At 49.9% G+C, this 21,242-nt stretch overlaps 1 protein-coding gene across 3 annotated transcripts in view; it reads left to right on the top strand.

Moving 5' to 3' along the window:
* The window catches only part of COL8A2 (collagen type VIII alpha 2 chain), a 149,782-nt gene that overhangs the window by 11,912 nt on the left and 116,628 nt on the right, over positions 1-21,242 (top strand). Inside the window, exon 1 of one of the 3 annotated variants that reach the window (XM_054012084.1) lies at positions 6,833-6,874. The exons of the other annotated variants lie outside the window; for them this stretch is intronic. The gene's annotated coding sequence lies outside the window, so the exon portion shown is untranslated. Of the gene's footprint in view, positions 1-6,832; positions 6,875-21,242 lie in introns of those variants that run through there. 3 annotated transcript variants of the gene reach the window in all.

Here is a 21,242-nt window from a genome sequence, read left to right as displayed (position 1 = left end):
GAACACACAATATCGCAAGGGTTGTTAACACTGTTGTTGTAGCATTTCTGGGCCCCTACTGTGATCAGCGCCCCATTGTTCTAGACACTTTACAGGCACAGAGTAAGAGACTGTTCTGCTCCGAAGACCGGACTTGCGTAACCAACCCAACCTATTGCGACTGTCCAGCTGCAAACATACAAAGCATGTAGGTTCTGAAGACCAACGGGTCTTCATGGGAAAGTTCCTGAACAGTTTTGAATAACAACTTTGAAGATCCCGGCCACTGATTTGTTGACAATTCCTGAACACACAAATATGAATGAAATCCACCCCATAAACAGGGCTGTGAATTATTTCCTCCGTTCTAGCCATGAAGCATGAGCCATTTTGTCCTAAAATACTAGAGCTTTCACCAGAGCAGAAGAAGACTGGACAGCAGAAAGTTGCTGGAGGGTTTGGGCTTGTTTTTTTTTTTTTTAATTTAGTTGCTTTTTAAAGTGAAGATAAAAGAGGGAACCGGGCAGTTTTGCATCAGCTCCTCCTGGTGAAAGGCAGATTTCTTTCTTTAATGTCTCTTGAACTGGAGATGAGGAGTGGGGTGGAGGGAAGGGAAAGTGGCAGCATTAGCTCCACAATCTCGCTGCCTGGTTCCGTAATCTCTTCATTCCTTCCCACCTGGCTTCACAAAACCTGCCCACGTTCAGGCCAAAGGAGCTCCGGAGCCAACTGGCTGGGAAACTGCAAGTTCACGTGGCACGGCCTTCCTCAAGGAATTAGAGCCCTCAACCTCCGCGTGGCCAACCCAGCTCCTTTTGTTCTTACTAGACACTGTTGCTTGGCCCTCCCCTGAGTGCTTTCTCCACAAGGAGTTCTCTTATTTGCTCTTTAAAGATCACCTTCTGTGTTATTGCTGAGCATAAATTAAGTGCTAGGATAAAACCCTTTGAGACCCTGCAAGCGGTTATAAAATGTTCATTGTCCAGCTCATCTTATGCCACAGCCTTTGTTTTCCCGTCCCCTCGTGCAAGTCTAACGCAGAGCATAGCAGCCGCCCTATGCCAGACCATACCACGGTAGTACTTTTTATGAAATGTCGGGTTCATAAGAATTAATTTCATTTAAAACATTCTTTTCATTTTTCATAAAGCACAGCAAATCCGTGGTACTTACTGGAGGAATGCACCAAGAATGCTGTTGGGCAGACAGCGTATTAGCGACAATATATGAAATAGGATGGTGGAGGGAGGGGGATTTGTGGCTGGTAATCTAGTACTGCCCTAATACCAGATCTAACTACCTTAGATTCTTCCAAAGAAAGTAGAAGCCTGGTAAGGCAAGTTCCTGGAGCATCTTCTCAGGTTCCTTCATACTGACAATCACAAGGGATTTCCAAAAGAGTGAATGGCTTTAACAAAGACGGGAGTCTTATGGAATTGCATGTGATGACACTTAAAAGGCAGGAAATTTCTCATCTAAGATTCAGAGATTTGCATCTTTGGAGAACCCTTCAATGGCTTCACAGGTTGTTACAGTCCCATAGACCTCTAGCAACGGCCCAGTTCTGAAGCCACAGTCAATGGGAGTTGTACTTGCGCCAGCCAGTTCGGCTCTTAATCAAGCTGGGTTCCGCTGGGACTTCTGCCTCGAGTGAAAACTCGCATGGGCAGCTGATGGAGCTTTTTCAATGACTGGCCAACAAACCTACAACTCCTGGGAGACACCAAGCTGGCCATAGACCTCCGGGTTCTCAGAGCAAAATGCCAGGCCCTTGGATTCTGACCTCGCTTTCCCATGAAAACAGACAAATAAAAAAACTTCAAAGTATGCAAATTCCAGTCTGAGAGTGGCCTTCAGGATCTCCCGGGACTCTCTCTGCATGCTGCTTTACGCACTCACTGCTCTGGTTGTCTTGGGGAGGAGCAGAAAGAGAGTGCCAGGAGATAGCCACACAGAGATGGTGTTTAACTGTCTTCAGCGTCGCTACAGCGGTGCCTGTGTTGCCCAGTGGCGAGGGAGCTGGCCTGGGAGGCAGGTGAGCTGGCTCTGTTGCTGAGCACGTGTCGATTCACGCGCTGTTTTGTCCACATAAATCATAAGCTGCAGGTGGCAGGGAATGTCTCTTACTGTGTTTGCACAGTACCAAGCACACAGGGCCTTGATCTTGGTTTGGGCACCAGGTGATCCTAGAACACATAATAGTAACTGTACTTTGGGGGATGGCACAGGAATGTCAAGACTCCACGTGGCCCATGACGTGGGGACTGTGGGCCATCGTGTCTTTCCCCGTTGAGGAAGCGAGCTATAGGATTCCTTTCCAACACCCTTGATTTCATTAGTTACATCTCTGTGCTGGGGCAGCTGCCATCCTCCCTTCCCTGTCCCATGTTCTGGCAGCCAGAGACTATTCCATGGTGTGAGTCCTCCCCATCCCCCCTCCCCACCCACGCACCCACCAAACAGCATATGGATTACAAGTTTAATGGTCTTCTCTTTCCTATTTTTATATGAACTTGACTTCTGAGGACATGGCTCCTTACCACGTACCTTTCTGATCACGTCACACTCCCTCCCGTAGCCCCCGTGGTGGTGGGCGAGGTACTTCCTTTGCGGTGAGCAAGCTTTGGGAGCTTGGAGGAATTGGCAGGTTACGCTGAGTCTCCCCAAACTCAAGACCAATAAATGCCTTACCATGCCAGTGAGTCCCTGGCTGCTTCTGGTGTCCGTAGTTTTACTTCTGACCTCAACAGGAGCAGGAGCAGGACACAGCCCTGTGTTTGCAGTGTCTGCAAGGCTCTGAATGCAGCATGACGTAACCTGTCTCGCTGTTCCGCAGCGCTCCTCTGTGCTGCTAGTAAAACAGTCTTCTCAGCTGTTGGAAGATGCTCACTGGGGCCCCATCCAAATCCCACTAAAGTCAATGCAAAAACTCCCACTGACCCTGGTGAGAGTTAGATCAGGCCTCAACGTGGCATGGATGGAGTAGTAGAGTCCAAATTCTCTTTAGTACATAGGAGGAAGTCCAGGCTGGGATGTTCCTTTAGCAGCTGTGTTAATAGCCTTATGACTGCCCTGCTGGGAGCGCATCAGCTCCCATAAATTAAGCAGGGTTGTCCCTGGTCAGGACTTGGATAGGAGATGCTGGGGAAACCCTGGTGCTGTGTTTCATTTTGATTTAGTATTGAACCAATGAGCCAGGCTGGTACTGGGGAGCGCTGCATTCCTGCCAGCTCTGTCTAATGGAGGAAGAGTAAATCCAGGGTCCTGACCACCCGTGGCGATTAGGAGAACTCAGGGCACTGCTTCCCAAGAGACTATCAAGGCTCATTTCCCCAGCTAAAATCCCCACTGCAGTTGTAATGGGATACAAGATTCCTTGTGCTTCTGTCCTAAACTGCTGCACGCTCTGAAACAGCTACTCTGTAATACCCTGGAGGTGGCTGCATTTCAGTAATGGGCAAGAGGATTTTTGTGGGGGAGGGGGGCGGGCTTGACGACTCATACCTTCAGTGATAGAGATGTCACTACGGGCAAAATTTGGCCTATCGTTTGCAGAAGGATTACTGGATAAAGGGCGTTGTAGCAACAACAGAGCCAAACTAGAATCTGTAGAAACTCTATATTACGGCTGTGTAATGGCCCTTGCTTCTCCATGTCCCTGCCCCATGTGCTGTCACTTACATCTGTGCCAAGTCCATTTAGATACTTAGAACAAGGAAAGGGGAAAAGTGCACAGTGGGTGAAATGCATCTCTGTGCAAACAGCCAGCATAAGGCCAGGAACCAATTCCGTCCCATGTAAGCCCATCATTTCTCCAGGAAGTGCTGCCATGCTAACCATAAAGCAGCCCCTGGGATCATCTTTGCCATAACTCGAAATCTTGCAGTCAGATCTTAACTTGCATGACCCTGATGTGCTTGGAAACAGCAAAACAAATAGAAAATCTTCCTTTTCCCAGCCCACCAACAGATCATCAGAGCAGCTCAGATGCTAATAATTAAGCTGTGAGCAATCAAAGAAAGAAGATGATCCCATTAAATATTGCTGGGAAGTGAAAAGTAGGTGTTTCTGGAGTGCCACTTGTTTTTTGCTCGACTCTCCCATCCAAGAGGATGCTAGCTTGGGTCCCTCTAGTGGCTGACTACCAGCCAAACATCTGCATTTCTTTTTTTTTCTGTCAGACTTATTTATATCAACCAGCACTGATTTTTGGATTTAAGCAGCATCTTGTCACCAATTGCATTACATGGCAGGAGGCTGGAATTTTGCTGGTTTCTCCTCATGCAGAGAAAGTAACGTGGTGAATTCCAGTGGTCGCTTCTCCCCTCCCATCTCCCTTCCCCCTTTGCAACTTGGGTATGGAAAATGTTGACTCAACCCAGGGGCTTCTAGAAACCTGAATGCTCAATTCTGCTGACCTCCGAAATTAGGAGCAATATCTGTGCCAGTTTTTGCACATTTTATGATGATTTAATCTCGATATTTACAGCTGCTCTGAAACTGTCCCAAACGATCAGTCCAGACTCGGCGCTTCCAAGCTTGCTTTTGTGATCCTGGGGGCCAACTTTCTGTGCCATTTAGGAATGGGATGTGTGGCCTTGTTTGTTAGCAGCTGAGTGCAGGATTCTTGAGAGCTCCTCAGTTGCAATCTTTGCAAGCTGCAGAACGACTGGAGGGAAATGTCCGTGAAATACTGGAGAGGATCTTTCAAAGGCGCGGCCATGATACAGATCGCAGCTAGTTGTCTATTGCCAACTGCTCAGCAGGTTGCAGCATCCTGCAAAGCTGAGAAGAGATATAATAAATACCAAGTTAGTTTGTTTATGGCTGGAAATGGCCCAACTCATTGGAAAGTGAAAACTGGCTTGAAAGAGGAGCTGACGTATTCAGGTGATCTGTGCTATATCCAAGGGCTCATCTGAATTAATGATTTAAAAAAAAACAATTAAAATTGATTCATACCACAGGGCAGTGTGACTGACCAGCAGAGGCTGGCTGGAGTGACTCTTCTGTGCCCTGCCTATAGTGGCTGGTATCGTGGGTGCTCTACATCTGCTTTTATCTGCAAAATTCCGTGAAGAAGGGGAAACTTGCCCATACGCAGCTCCCTATCACCCATCACGAACATCTAGGGCCAAAGTCAATCCTCATGGTAGTGTGGGTTCACATTGCATTCAAGTATTTGGGCCAAATGTAAGTTCCTTGTTAGGTGAACATAGTCCCTGGGGCCGGCTGTCCTGAAACTGCCGCCTTTTACACCTTCCTGTGAAGCAGCTGATGCTGGCTGAGATCAGACGCTGGATTGCGGCTCTGATCCAGGCTGGCATTTCCTGCCTTCCTAGGAGTGGATTAGAAAATGAGTCGGGGGGGGGGGGGGGCGCAAAGCATCAGCGATGGGTAAGGTGAAATCGGCGACTAGGACTACTTCATTTTGCCGTCTTCTATCCCTGCCCTGCCCTAACCATGTAAGATGTTCACCCACTGACTGCCAGCAGGTGCAGATTACAATACATTGGCCTTTAACCACGTCTCCAGCTAACGTGCTGCCTACGTCGCTGTGCTCATCGATGCTGCATTTGGCCCATAGCATGGGGGATGTTTTCAGATCTCCGGTAAGAGGCCCTTCCTAGCAGACACGCTAAAGGCAGGGTGTGTAGATGGGTGACAGGGAAATTAATACCCACCATCCCTTTGACTCGCTCTAAAGGTCTGATCCTGTGAGATGTTCAACAACCCACAGCTCTCCAGGGCTTCCAGGAGGCTCAACACTTGGCAAAATTATTCCCAGGAAGACCCTCCTCCAGTCAAGAGAAATTTGTACATCGTGTTTTCTGGGACCCCACCCTCTACCATTTCACCCCAGTTACAGATATTTGGAGGGTGGGGGGGTGCTCTGGAACTTGGGGCCCTGGTACAATTGTCCACCCTTCTTCCTTCCATCAACCCTGGCTATCAGTAACAATTTGCCTGGCTGGGTTACTCAGACACATACTAATTCCTGGCAGCGCTTCCTGTTTGACTTCTTGTGTCTGCACCCTAGACCTCAAACTCCATGTCCCCTAACCCCAGCAAATGTGCCAGGGATTTATTCTGGGTAAAAACTGCTGAGCTGCTGTGCAAGCCAGACCTCAAAAATTCAATCTTCCCCACAGTGTTTTAGTTCCGCACGTTCATTTCGTTACGTGATAGCAACATGGGGGCATAATGAAATCCCAGAAACCCAGAGACTTTTCATCGCTGGTTGGCAGGCAGGTTGGTGCATCTGCACCTCAGGTACGGGTTAAAAAAATAGAATCTGCTCTTATGCTTTAAATCAATTGATTTACTGAGCAGAACGCGGAGGATTGCTCTTCTTGTTCTGTCCAAATGGTGGCTGCTCTACTGTTCGGAAACAAAGCAAAGTGGTTGACTCCAGATTCAACCTGAATTATAGATACAAAGCTTTATTTATATAGTGGGAGGTTTGTATGTTGTTGCTCCTCATTAAAGGGCCTGTGTTTGGGTTCCAAAAGAGATCGCGTCTCTTTAGGACACAAAAAGAACTTTATTTAACGTGTTGATTTTTAAAGAGCAACTAGTGCTGTTCTTGGCTGCAGCCCAGCCACTCTTTTATGAGTTTTATAAAGGTCCTCCTCCCGCCCCCCCCCTCCTTTTTTTTTTTTTTTTTTTTTTTTTTGCTGCCGTTCTCTTAATTCAAACCAGAAAATTGACCGCTTAGCCTGGCAGAGGCAGGAGAAGTGATGCACTCCTCCCACTGCCTGGCAGCGACCTTAAGAGCAAAGCAACATCTGCACGATTCGTGTCCATGGTCGGAGTCCTCCATCGTGGAACTGGCTGCTAGGCTGTGAACTGGAGAGAGACCAGGAAATAATGTTGACTGCGGGACATGAGAGAGGTCTGCTAACCAAGAGCCGTGCTAGTCTGGGGTGGTGTTTGCTATGCAGCTGCCCCCCTTGACCATGGTTTGCTCCTCCAAACTTTTTATAGGTCTAAATGCTCTTTTCTCCCCCCGCAACTTTGCAGGATGTGCTATAATCCGATAATGTTCTATATGCTGATACAACTTTGCTCCCCCACCCCCTGAATTTTTCTGAAATAATGCCCCTGGGTGGAGCCAGTGTCCAGAGAGCCAGCCGTGCGCCTCACGCTGCCTTGTGGTGATACCGTCGTGTATAAGGATGGCACCATGATACTGATCACCTACAAACAAATGTGATGACATCTCTAATATGAGGTATCCGTTTGTGCACCACAGCCTTGTGAATGCCGATGGCTGCAATTGCGGGTGGTACCGTGCAACCCTCCATGCCGTCTTGTCAGTATTGTGCTGCGTTGCCCTATTTTTGCAACTGTCTTGTTGCACTGACTCATTTTTTTGCAAAGTTCTGTGCATGCAGCTCACTGTTCTGTTGCCATGTGTTAGGGCAGGGAAGCACTGAGTGATGTCTGCTCTGTTGCGTTTCCTTCATGCACCATTTTACAAAATAACACCATTGGGGTGGTGTACCTTGATACTGGGTGTATAGTACTGTTGGTATTGCTTTGTATGTTGTTGACACACAACAATGCATGTGGTGTAATGGTCATTGTGGTGTAGTGGTCGTTGTGCTGTACTGCATTATTTTAGTGCAGCCTGGTACACAATGAGAGTTTGGTGCCACATGTTGTTGCATTGCTCCTTTGGATCTGATGAAGTTAATATTGAGAGGGGTCATTGTGCAGTTTCAAGCACTGTTTTCTGTACTCCGTCGCGTTGTGTTGCTGCCTAGCAGCACATGTTATGAAGTTTTGTGGTTACGGTGCAAGATTGTATGAGGCAAGGGCAATGTTGTGTTACAGCCAGTTGTAGCTACTCTAGACACTCCTTGTACAACAGCCCTTCACATCCTGTCATGGTTGTCAAGTAATGGAAACACGCAGTACCGAAATACCTTTGAGGATCAGGGGCTTACCTTCCCTATCCAACATCCTACCGACCTTTCCAGCCCCTTCAGATCCAATTTCACAATCCTCCTGTTTCTAGCCGAGTTGCTGAAGAAAAAGAACGGGAGGCAGATGTGAATTTGGTAATAATGCCTGATCCCGGAGGTGCGGAGCACCCTCTGCACCTGGTGGCCTACCCTTGGGCAAAGGCTTTGTGATAAGGCCTATGACCGGTACCCAGGAGATCAGGGTTCACTCCTGTTGGCTGATGGATTGTGTATCAATTCTATTATTTCTCAAGAATTCCCAATTAACACTCTGAAATTTGGTAGGTCCTTGTCCCAAGATCAGGCCCAGGGTTCTCAGGATCACTCTTCAGTTGGGAGCCCCAATGAGCAGAGCAGTGATGACAACGCTCATGCTCCAGGAAGACCTTTCATAATTACAAAATTTTGAGTATTACTACGGCTAGTCCTAGAAGTAAAATAATCTAAACCAGTAGGGGGAAGTAAGACAGTCTTGTAATAATGGCCTGCACCATTCCATGTGTATACTCACTCTATCCCTGGGGAGGATTTGATTCACAGATCCTACTCCATGCCAGTGGAGAACTCAATGGCTTGACTCAAGGCTGAAAGTTTTGTCGGCCTTGATGTCCATCACACATATACATGAATGACTCCTCCCTCCTTTACCGTATTTTAGCTACCTCACCCTCATAATATTGGGGTGTCCTTATCCTATAGGTTAGTATATTAACTAGTTTAATCTTATTAGCATATAAGTCAATTAGTCTCCATAGCTACCCGTGGTTAGGCGTCTGCTGCTGTTTTCCTCCAGAAATACTCTAAACTGGTACAAACTGTCTTCTTGAGCAGTTACCTGTCAGCAGTTTTATTCTTAATTTCAGCCCTTGTGATTTATTGCAAAACCAAGTCTTAGGCCAGCTTGTGACTTCAGGTCACTGTTACTTGACTTACCTATGTTCACTCTGTGAAGTAACTTACTCCTATGCAGGCCGTAGGGCCTTGCATCTTAACGTAAGCTCGGTGGCTACACTCTGTCACTTGAGCTCCCGGGTCCCCATCTGTCAAGTGGGGTTAATAGTCCTTCCCTTCACGGGAAGAGCGTCACTAATTTATGGCCTCCGCTGCAGTATCTGCACACCTGCCCGTGAGGTATCGAGACGGGACAGTCTCTTAGAGGGCACTCAGCCCCGGCTGAGGATCGGGCCCAGAGAGCGGGTGCAGGAAGAAAGTGAAGGGAGTGAGAAACTGAGTTACAGGACTAGGGACGATGAGCCAGTCGGGTGACTTGACCAGTGGAATATCATTAGCTCAGCTCCTTGCTGGATGTTCGCCTGGGTTCTGCAGCTTTCATGTCCCTCTGGATCCATCCTGCTTCTTCTGCAGTTTGCTGGCTTCCCACAGCTGTAGCAGCTAAAGCTGGGATGGCCTCTGGGAGCATGTTACCCATGTCCTATCGCATCAGCAGCGAGCCGAGGGGCCTGTCCCCACCGTTCCAAACCCCTTTATCCTGCCTCTGATCCACCTCTGACCAGGCCGAGTTGTTCTCTGCGGGCAGAAAGGAACTCCTCCCCACCCGCCAACTCTGCAGTTAGAGATGCCAGTTTCTGCTTACGAGTTCTTACAGGAGTCATGAGGATGGGCCTTTCCTTCTCAAAGCATCTTACGCTCCCATAAATAATTTTACTAGGTGTATGCGTGTGTGGAAAATTGACTGCAGAGGCCTCACGCCCCACTGTGCACAGTGTACCGAGTAGCTGAAAGAGATCCCAGCCTTGTAAACCCATCTTGCCAACAGACTGGCGGAAAACAGGATGGAGGGAGAAGGAGGTGCAGGCTTTGCCAGGAGGTGGTGATGGATCGATTTCCATAGAAACAGGCTGTGACCATTTTCAACATTTGCAAAAAAAGCCAGTCCACATTTGCATCCTGGTTGCACGTTAAGGTTCATAACGTGGCTTGTGGGGGTGACTCCACCTTTCCATTCCATTCAGCTTTTCTCCTTTCAACTACTTCGCCCCTCCCACCAGTGCACTCTGCTTGCTCCAATCCGCTGGGTCACTTGAGAAGCCAGGCCCAGTGAGGAGGTAGGCCTCTCTGAAAGTGCGAATCAAAGCTCTGCTCAACTGGGGAGCAGTCCAGCCGGGAAGCTTTTAATTCCTCTCTTAAGCCTTTCCTCCCTGTCCCAGCCTATGAGCAGACAGAAGTGAAGTATCTAAATTGGCAGCTTTAGGCTGTGCCTGGTATTTTTGCCTCTTATAATTCAATTCCACTTGATTACGTTTGGGAGACCCTGCCTCCGCTCAGGTGGCCAAAACCCGAGAGCCAGATCTTGAGCTGGAAGTCAGTGGGAGTCAGAATGGAATGAAGAACACGGGAACGAGCCTCTGGAAGTTACACTGAAAAGGCTCTGTAGGTCCCAGCCAATTAATTCCCCTGCCAGGCAGAATTACTCCCTACCTTACGTTTACCAGGGGTTCCCAAAGAGAGAGAGTCTCTCTCTCTCTCTCTGTCTCTCATAAATCTTTCCCGTACACCGGGCCTATCTCCTCCAGGCCTGTTGGAAAGTGGTGATGACTCAGAGGAGGATTACAGGGTTTAAGACGTGTCAAGAGAACATCTTTCATTCTGAGGTGGGGATGCGCATGTGGTGCTCTCGGCTGCGCCTGCATAGATCCCGCTCGGAGGTCAGGCCAGCAGCTGCTCTTCCACTAGCCACACGAGATTTGTTTTTACCTTGGAGGTCCCATTCATTGCAAAGCAAAAGGGACTGAAACTGGGTTTAAAGGAACGTGGAGAAAATTGGCAAAAACCAGGAAGTCCATGAACACTGTCGCGGCTGCTCCTGACGGGCCTGTGTTGTAGCTGACGTGCGAGGCACTAGGGCACAAGTAGAGAGAGGAGTGAACCTTGTCGGTATGTGTGCGTGTATCCAGACCTGTTTGTTTCCCAGTGGGTTGTGCTGCTCCATTACGGTATTTCTACACTGACTTGTGAACCCGAGTTTACAGTTGCTGGACTCGGGTCTCTCAGCCATGCTAACCCGTCCATGCTGCACTATGCAGACTTTCCGGCTCGGGTCTGCAGCTTGAGTTGCATCCACACTGACCGGGTTTGGACCCGAGTTGCAGAGGGACTCAGGCTCTGGAGTGGGACCCACTCCCCAAGAAGCGTCCTAGGACCCAGGTCTTGAGAGCTTGCTGACCTGAGTCAGACTGATTTGTGCATGGACAGAAGGGGGACTGGGGCTCAAACCGGAGTCGGAGACCAGGTTCCAGGTGCAGTGTAGACATACCCCAAGTGTCTGCCTTGAGACCAGAGCCCCCTTTGCTTTCTTAGTGCCCATTCAGTGCCGGCTCATTCCCCCAGGCAGGCAGTCTGGGGGGCCTTTCATGGGCATGAACCACTCACTGCAGAGCATCAGGTTGAACCTGCTCGATGCATCCAAGGGTGTTCATCCTCCATGTGACGCTGCTTGTCAGGGCACTGGCAGAGCCAAAAGTGGGGAGGGCTGCAGGCACTTACTATGCTGGGAGGATGGTGGGGGGCAGTGCCAAGGTGAGTGGGGGCCAGTGGGCAATGCCGGGAATGGGAGGGACGAGATAGCAGGAAGTGCTGTGGTGTGTGTGTGAGGGGGGTGAGGATATTATTGTAGGGGGCGAAGAAGCAGAAATAAGATGCTTCTTTCTAACGCCTCTGCCATGTGCTGTGGTCCCAGTAGCCTCCTGGGGAAGGTGCCTGCCCCGCTCTGAGTCCTGCCATCACACACCCCAGCCAACATTTCAGAGCTGCTCTTCTGTTTCTCCCCTCCCTTGGCCGGGAGCTGAAGAGCAGTGAGGAGCTCTGCCCTGGCACAGCCGTGGCTTTCGTCTCTGTGATCCCCTTGTCGATGAGCCTGTGTCAAAGGCTGGCTCGAGGGCCCTGCCTGACTTCAGCCCCCAAACCCCTGGAGAAGATCTGACTATCAAAATACTTACATGGCCCCTGCCACCACCGTCTGAGGGTCCATCTACACTTCAGACAGGGGGTGGAATTCACGGCTGAGGGAGACATTCCCATGCTAGCTTACGTGAAAAACAATGGCTTCTGACGTCAGTGTTGACTATAGGTGACCATGTATATGCAAGGTCAGACCAGTGCAAGAACTCCAGACAGTCCCATGCGGGTCAGACAGGATTGTCCGTGACCATTGCGGGCTGCTACATCCTTGCCTTGCGCTCTTCACGTTTTTCACATTCGGTGGCGTTATGCCTCGTTTCAAAGCGGTTAACGGCGACGTGACAAATCTGCCGCCACCTTGCTCTGGTGGCTGCTGGGGCTAGCCTGAAATGCTTTCAAGCCCGACTTCAGTGCGTCTTTATATCGTGTGTACTGGCCACTATGAAAAAGGTGCCTGGCTTTAGCTGGCCATAAAATATGGCCTCAGCTGTTCTCAAGGACTCTTATGAACGAGATGCCCAGACCAACACAGCTGAGCTTCGATGAGCATACTTTGAATGCCAGACATCAGACCGTGATTAACGCTTTTGACTTTGGGAATCTCATCCCACCATTTGACCCTGCAAAGGGAGCAGTGACTGTGCCTGCAGAACTGGTCAAGTTTCCTAACATGGCGGTGATGCGTTGTCCGTGTCTCCCAACCAGACAGAAGCACTGGGAGCACCCCAGCCATTTAGTGTAGTGCTTCTTTTGACACCCCTCTCGTTCCCGAGGCAGTGTGACGGCATTGCAAACGAAGAGCTGGCCTTGGCTACGCTATCACTCCAGGCATTGTGTGGCAGCTGCTCCCTAGAGAGCAGAGCTTCTCCATGGATTTGAGGGGCATGGTGTTGATCTTAGTTGGGTAGATGTGCACATTCCCTGGCACAGAGGGGTACACCCCTGTCTGAGACACGGGGCCCATGCTCAGGGCAGCTCACTCTTCCCACCACTGAGGCTACACGCTAGCTCAAGGAAAGCTTGCACGGCTATGTCTCCTGGAGCTGGGTTTCCAACCCCCAGCTCGAGGTTGGAGATGCGCCCGGAGTCTCACGATCCTCCGTTTATCCCCCCAATGCCTCTGTGAGGCAGGGAAGCATTGCAGGGAATTCAGGAACAGGTGGTGACTTGCCAAAGGTCTGGTCATTGAGCCGATGTCATCGGGGTCAATCCAGCACCTTGACCACAAAGCCATCATCTTCAGCCCCAAGCCCAGATACAGCAAACACTGTGAGGCTACAGCTCAGCTCGCTAGGGCCCCATCCAAACATCACTTGGGAGAGGAGGGAAGCAATGGTGTCTTTCCCTGCTTAGGTCCCAGGAAGTTAAAAGGACTTGATTTGTTGTAAACCTTTTCCCCCCTCCCTGCCCCCATCTCTTCCTTTAAGTATCCAGGCATTTTCCAGACAAATGAAATAGCCTTCTCGTCAGACTTTCTCCCGCTAATCTGAAACCAGCAGTAACTAGCACAGGGACAAAATGGATTTTAAAAAGTTGGAAGAAAATGACTATTTTAGACAGCTGCTGAAGTAGTAAGAGCCGAAAACTTTCTGCTGCAATGCTAAGTTCCAGGCATTTCGTGCTCACTTAGCCTCTGTACCTTCCAGCTCTCTGGAAGCTTTGGGTAATACATTTTACTCAAGCGTTTGAAAATGAAAGATCAACGGCTTTTTGCAAAGCCCCAGTTGAAACACGGATGGCTGGTCTTGGCTGACGGTTGCAAAAGGCTTCGTTTAGGTAGGAGATAGTCGGGGTAGCCATAATCCTGTATCATTCCCTAATTGCACTCCGGATGGAAAAGGGGCTTTCTGAAATACATTTATAACTCAGTAATTTATTTCCAATTTAAAACCAGCCAAACAGCTTGTTTTACGGAGAGAGACATGCAGAAGCACCGCTTCAGAGACCCGCTGCATTTTACTTGCGTCCTGCTGCCATGTCCGCATGTCGGATTTTCTCAGATAGGCCAGCTCAGCGCTTTAGGAGCGTGGTGATGCCCAGGGAGTTGTGGGTTCTGGGTGTAGGTGCATTTCTTGGCCGTGTGTCTACACTGCAATGGGGAGGCGTGGCTGGGGCACAGGGAGATGTACCTGAGCTAGGGAGAGCCGAGCTAGCTCATATAATAATAACCGTGATGCTGTGGCCACTGGACAGGCTAACCCCACCTGCCCATGACCCTGGGTACATACTCAAGCAGCCTGGGATGTGTCCCCATTTATTCTGCTAGGAACCAGTTTCCAAATGTCTGACTTGGTGTCTAGAAGGGGGCTAATCTGAAGTCAGTGGAAGCTTCCTATTGACCACAGGGGGCAGCTGGGACCAGGCCCTGTGAAACAAAGCTTCCAAACCTGGGGGCCTACAGCACCCTAAAGAAATGGGCTACCTCCCAGAAGCGCCCGATGTCCCACCGCTCCCGCTGACTGCCCACTGGCCCAAGCAGGCCAGTTCTTTGCATGCCTCCACAGGGCTGCGATGTGCCCAGATGAGTGCGGATCTCACGTAGGTTCCTTGGCGCCTTGCATGCTGAACTGTAGCTACCTGGTCTGACGACGTTGGCCTTAGCGACCATGTGGGGAACCTCCGTGTGTATTTAGTTCTTATCCATGAGCATCTAGGGCTCCCTCCCCCCCCCCCCAGCCATGTCCCCTCCTGCCCGAACAGGCCATTGTTTTTGGGCCGGGCCTGGCTCCAAGTCTCAGCAGACAAGAAGGTGTTTCTCAACTCAGAGGTATTTAGATTTCAAAAGACAAGATTTTGTTAGAGTCCATTGTGTGCCCAGGAAACAAAGAATGAGCTTTTGTCAGCATCCCGGCCCTTCCCCTCTCCTGGTGCCTTTACTTGAGCTCGGAGGAGTTCTGATTGACCCCGATCCCGCGCCCAGTGATCTGTGGCAGCAGGATCCGTCCCATAACAAATGTTCATGTGTGAGCACTAGCACGGGGGCTGTAGTCTCGTGTGTGCACTGGGGGGGGGGGGGGGTTCGGCTGCGTCCGTGTGAATGCCACATCCAGACACGATTTGCACGGGTGCTTCGCCTGTGCTGTGGTAGAGCAAAGGGGTTTGCACTTGTTAGCCAAATGGGCTCGTTTCCCCCTGGAGCTGCCCAATTACCCCAAGGAGGCACGGGAGTCTAGAAGACGGCTTCAAGTTCTTTATTGATCAGTCAGCTGAGCGGGTGTCCCCCTCGACTCATGCCAGAGGGAGGAGCACACCTTACAAGCGTAGAGCAAGCCTTTTTATACCCAGTAACAAATGACTTAACGTGCATACATTCTGCTGACCTATGGAATTTTTAAATTCCCTTTTAGGGGTATATAGAATACATCTGTTGGGGCCGTAAATAGGATACATTTGTTGAGCCTCTTTGATTGATTGTCTTGCTATATGTTCATATATGGGAAAGGGAGTTTATGGCCATGGGGAACAGCTGAAATAATAGGCGAGTATTTGGCCTTTGTTCTAACAAGGTTCTCCCCCCTTAAAAGCATTTTGAGAGCCCTATGGCCCCCAATCCTCAACTTTAACCGGTTGATATAGTGCCATCATGCGTTGGCGTACAATTTGATTAGCCATTCGTCGGACTAATGCAACTACACAGGGAGCCACTCTTGAGCCCCCCACTTTTGGGAGCTTCCAGCAGTTAATGCGGAATCAACGGACTGCCTCTTCCTAATCAAGTCGTCATATACCTTAATTCCTAATTTATTTCCCTGGATTTGGGGTAGTAGAAAGAATAAGTGCCTAATGTACCCATCATAACAAATTCCTGACCAATTTGGAGGCAATCTTCGATAAACATATTGCCCACATATCCAGTAATGGCCTTTTAGGGCCCATTGTCCATTCGCAAAGGGGCCATCCCAGGTTTCGGGATAGTCCTTGGGGCCTGGTTCTTCGTAATACAAAGAGTTACCCATCTCCAGGGGTCCCCCTAATACAATAGATGTACCGTCAGGATTACAATAGTCACATTTCCAAGGCCCAGCCCCTTCCTTCCAAGCGCAATTACAACCAAATTTAGGGCTATTGGTAGTAGACCAAAAATGATTAAAATGGGTTACCCGAGTTCCATTAGAATGTTGCATGCCCACTGATACCAGCGTACCACGTGATCCTTACTGTCGGTATTATCTCGCTGGCAACTTAGAAAGAGGGCATCAAAGAACCCATCTTGTCCAACTGCCTTACAGCCCTCGCCGGTATGCTGTTGGTAGGAACAACTTACCCAGCTATGATTAGTGAGTTTTACGTGGGTATGGTTCCACCGTCCTTGATATTTAGAACAGTCATACGTATGGCAACTAGGGTGATCATAGCAGTCAAATCCTAGAGATAGGGTCCAGTCACATCGGCTTTTGCCCACATATACCCCTTCTTGTTTTGTTCGGTTTAGACAAAGGATCCCCATCTCAGAGGAATAGAGTCACCAAGGGCTACTATCCTCATCCCAAACTTCTGTTCCTTTGTGGACTATACTTAAATTACTGATCCACCATTTAGCTTGCACTGGCTGGGCTACCCAAGGCCATTCATTCCAATCCCCTGGACCTCCACAAACCCAGCAGCTACTAAGATTGAAGGAACTCGCTATTATTTCTCCCAGTTGTATAAACCTATTCTCCCAACCATAGCCGTGATAGACACCTATGAACAGAAATATCAATAATGAGTTCATTATTGCTTTTTCCTAAACAGTCCTTTTAGCCCATCGAGTCCTTGATACTCCCAGACGGTGTCTTTGCCCGTGCCACCCCGGGCTTCCGGGGCCGGGGCGGGCAGAGGGCCGGTGTCCTCTTCCGTGGGATTGGTTCCCTGGTCAGGATTCAGAAACCGCTTTACCCGGGTGTGATGTGTCCATTTGTCGCTCCCGAGAATTTTAACTGCGGCCTGGCTGATGAGCGAAACGGTGTGTGGACCGTCCCACCTTGGCGTAAGGGGGTCGCGTTTCCACTTCTTGACAAGGACCTGGTCACCGATCCGGAACGGATGCACGGTCTGGTCCAAGGGGAGAGCCTGGAATGGCGCCGCGTCGATGCAGCTGTAACAAAACAGATTGCAACCCGGAAACCTGTTTCCATAGTAAGTCATTTCCCACTTCCCAGGTTACATCCTCCCGGAATCCTGGGATAAGTATTCGGGGAGGGAACCCAAAGACCAGTTCAAATGGTGAAAGCTTAAGACCCTTACGTGGGGCCCTTCGAATGCAGTTAAGGGCGAGTGGTAACGCATCAAGCCACTTTAAACTAGACTCTGTTCATAGTTTAGTGAGGGTATCCTTGAGAGTTCTATTCACTCTTTCCACCTGACCCGAGCTTTGCGGCCTCCAGGGTGTATGCAACTTCCATTGTATACTGAGTGCCTGGGACACCTGTTGCAAGACTTCAATACAGTCATGAGTGGGGCTAGTCTCATGGGAAACCTCAGGATCAGGCAGCAGGGTAGCTGGGTTTATGGAGCTAACTGTCCTAAAGGTTAGGTTAGGGGCTAGCAAGAGCCCTACCTCATATCTGGTATGTCAACTGGGATTTAAATGCTTTTCCCCAGCGCCTGTCCCCAGTATTTGAAGCACCCCGTGGGGGACCACAACCTCAGTGTCCCCCCCCAGGGTCAACTTTTCAGCCTCCTGTACGAGGAGAGCGGTCGCTGCAACGGCCCGTAAACAGGCAGGCCACCCCTTGGCGACAGGGTCCAACACCTTTGAGTAGTATCCAATGGGTCGCCAGGTTGGCCCCGACCTTTGGCATAGAACTCCAGCAGCCACCCCTCCCCTCTCATGAACATATAGAGTGAACGGCCTCCGAGGGTCGGGGAGGGCTAGAGCGGGAGGCTGAACCAAGGCTTCTTTTAGCTCTCGAAATGCTTTTTCCATCTCTTTAGTCCATGTCCAATCCTCTTTAGTTAAGGATTCATACAGTGGTTTGGCTCTTCCCCCGTAGTCAGGGATCCAGCGTCGACAAAACCCAGTCAACCCCAGGAAAGCCCTCAACTCTCGGGGGTTTTGAGGTCGAGGGTTATTGAGTATCACCTGGATTCTTTCTTTACCTAGACTACGACTTCCCTGGCACAAATGATACCCAAGAAAAGTGACCTGTCGCCTAACCAATTGTGCTTTTTCCCTTGAGACCTTATACCCCTGTGCCCCAAGGTAATTAAGGAGCTTTACAGTCTGCTCTTTACAAGCTGCCTCTGTTTCAGTACTTAAGAGCAAATCATCGCAATACTGGACTATGTTACATGAGGGGTGTCTAGCCAGGAATGGGGCAAGGTCCCTTCTCAACTGGCTGCCAAAAATCTTAGGTGCACAGGTAAGTCCCTGTGGGACCACGGTCCAAAGGTATTGGGCCTTATAATGAGTATCTGGGTCCTCCCACTCGAAGGCAAACAGTTTTTGAGATTCCAAATCAAGGGGGATAGAAAAGAAGGCATCTTTTAAGTCTATTACAGAGAACCAACTGTGCTCTTTGGGAACTTGGCCCAAAATAGTATGGGGATTTGGGACGACTGGATAGGGAGCCTCTATTAACTTGTTAACCTGTCTCAGGTCCTGGACCAACCGATACTGCCCATTAGGCTTAGGCACTCCCATTATCGGAGTGTTGTACGGGGACGTGCCTTCCCTGATCCACCCACACTGCAGAAACTTTTGAATCAGAGGTTTTAACCCGATTCTAGTGGTCAGCTTAAGAGGGTATTGTCGAATTCGGACCGGGCTGCTTCCTTCCTTAAGGGAAATATGCACTGGTGAAGCATTCCGGGCTCGAGCGACACCTCCCTCCTCTGCCCAAACCTCAAGGTTAACCCCTGACAGCTGGCTTTCTTCATTCCTCCCCAGCATTCCGGGAGGTGATTTCCAGCGCTTATCAGGGTCATCTGGTAATTTGAAGACTGCTGCTTAGGAAGTCTAACTTCCATAGTCCCTTTATCAAACGAGATTTCTGCCTGTAGTTTAGTAAGAATATCTCGTCCAAGCAGTGCGATGGGGCAAGAGGGGCTGCAAACAAATTGGTGGGAAATTTGGTGGTCCCCTACCTTTACTAGGAGAGGCAAAGTTTTTTTCCAAAGCTGTAGTTTGTCCCTCTATCCCCTGTACCATGGCACATTCCCGAGCTCTACCTCGGGGAGCCTTACTAAGGGGGAGCAAACTAAGAGTGGCCCCAGTGTCAATAAGGGCTTCAATTGGGCGGCCCTCCACATTAATTTTTACCGTGGGATCCAGACTGGCAGCTTGCGCAGCCAGGAGGGGCCGCTGGGTCCCTCGGCTTCCCTATGGGGAAGATCCCTCCCCTGAACGTCCCGTGTTGTTGTAAAGGATGGGAAGGGACGGGGTTTTGTTTTTACGTTCCTTTCCCATGGCCTGTCGCCGGGGGCATTCATTCTTCCAGTGCCCCTCTTCCCTACAGATAGCGCACTGGTTTTGACCCAGGCGGGGGTCCCGTCCCCTCCCAGGTGGCCCTGGCTTCTCCTTAACCTTGTCCCCCCTTTCTGCATATCCTTCTCTCAGGGCCATGGCCAAAACACGGGCCCCTTTCTTTCGCTCCTCATCATCCCTCCGATCATAAACCTTCATGGCTATTTCTAAAAGTTCCTCTATATTCTTGCCCGAAGCCCCTTCCAATTATATAGCTCACTAGTGGTAAAGGGAACATATACCATAGTGAGATTACCCTCAGGGGCTACAGTTTCCTGCAGTGGACACAAATAATTCTGTTGCAGGGGCCCTTGGAGTACCGGGCCACCCTTGCTCCTGGTGTGGTTAGACACCGGGGAGCTCAGAGAGATCGGAGGGGGCTCCCGTTTGGAAAAATCCTGGTTGCTTGGCTCACCCCTTTCAGCTGAGGCATTATCCTCAGAGATGGGGGGGGGGGGATTTCAATTGAGGGTACCGGAGCCGGGAGGCCAGGATACAAAGGGGGAGGGGGCATAGGATCAGGGGCAGAGGGAATCACAGCCCGCAGACAAGATTTCTTAACAGGGAAACAGGGTTTCCTAACAGGGGCACGGGCCATTAAGGTTTTAATAGTTTGTGATCTACATTTTTGCAACCATGGGGGATGATTGGCCACAAGGTCCTGCCAAATATCTATATAGGGATATTGGTCCCAATGCCCATCCCAGGTCACAATGCTATGTACTGCTTGTACAACCCCTGGTTTGAGCGTCCCTCCCTCGGGCCATTCCACCCCGAATGTCATCCATTCGAGAGTACAGAATTTTACAAGCTTGTCTTTACATAATACAATTCCATAATTAGCCTGGCGTCTAAACGCCTTCCAGTTTTCCAGCATACACCCCAGGGGCGTACTGGAGAAGGTGCTTTGTCCGGACCCCATTATGTTCTACCCAGGGGTTTGTTCAAGACAAAGATATCAAGGGGTTTTTAGGGATCTAGTTTTAACTCAGATATCCGCTGGGCCACGAGGTTCGGCTGACCCCCCTTGCAATCAAGATATCCTGGTCACCGGGTTTCCCCTCGCAGGAGTCTTGGGGCGGCTGAAGTCAGCTTAAGCCTCAGACCTGTCAGCAGCACTCATTCATCTTTCACACAGATCCTTTAATCAGTTACAATCTCTGTTTCCAACACACCATTAAGAGGAGAAACAAGATTACCCTTCCTATAAACAAGAGTAATCCCTGAGGTTGCTCCAAGTCCCAATAATTGTTAAAAACGGCCCATGGACTTGTGGAGTTAGTTACGTTACTCATTGGCTGTTATTTGCTTACCCTTTAACCAAAAACACAACAACAAGACATTTACAAAGCTACAATAATGTTAACATACCTTCCCGTATACAGGCTGCCTAGGGGATTTCCACTGTCCAACCCACACCTCGGGGGCGTTATTCCTCAAACCCAGGAGGTAAACGCACTTACCGCCCGAAGTGGCCGCGTCCGGCAGTCAGACTTCCCCTCCTTCTGAAGCCGTCTTGCTTCCGTGTCCTTCAGAGTTCTCTTTAGAGAGGACACAGCCGCCCCGGCCGATTGTGACGATCCGAGGCCCGAGCAAAGCAACAGCTCGAGGTGGCCACTCATCGGAATCGCCCTCGGCCGTCGGTCAGTGCCCTCTACAGGGAGAGAAGTCCCGGCGGAGTCGCCATTTGTTAGCCAAATGGGCTCGTTTCCCCCTGGAGCTGCCCAATTACCCCAAGGAGGCACGGGAGTCTAGAAGACGGCTTCAAGTTCTTTATTGATCAGTCAGCTGAGCGGGTGTCCCCCTCGACTCATGCCAGAGGGAGGAGCACACCTTACAAGCGTAGAGCAAGCCTTTTTATACCCAGTAACAAATGACTTAACGTGCATACATTCTGCTGACCTATGGAATTTTTAAATTCCCTTTTA

This window comes from Malaclemys terrapin, chromosome 22, assembly GCF_027887155.1.
Source record: "Malaclemys terrapin pileata isolate rMalTer1 chromosome 22, rMalTer1.hap1, whole genome shotgun sequence".
Lineage (NCBI taxonomy): Eukaryota > Metazoa > Chordata > Testudines > Emydidae > Malaclemys > Malaclemys terrapin.
Note: the sequence above shows the minus strand (reverse complement) of the source record. Positions and strands in the feature narration are given on the sequence as shown.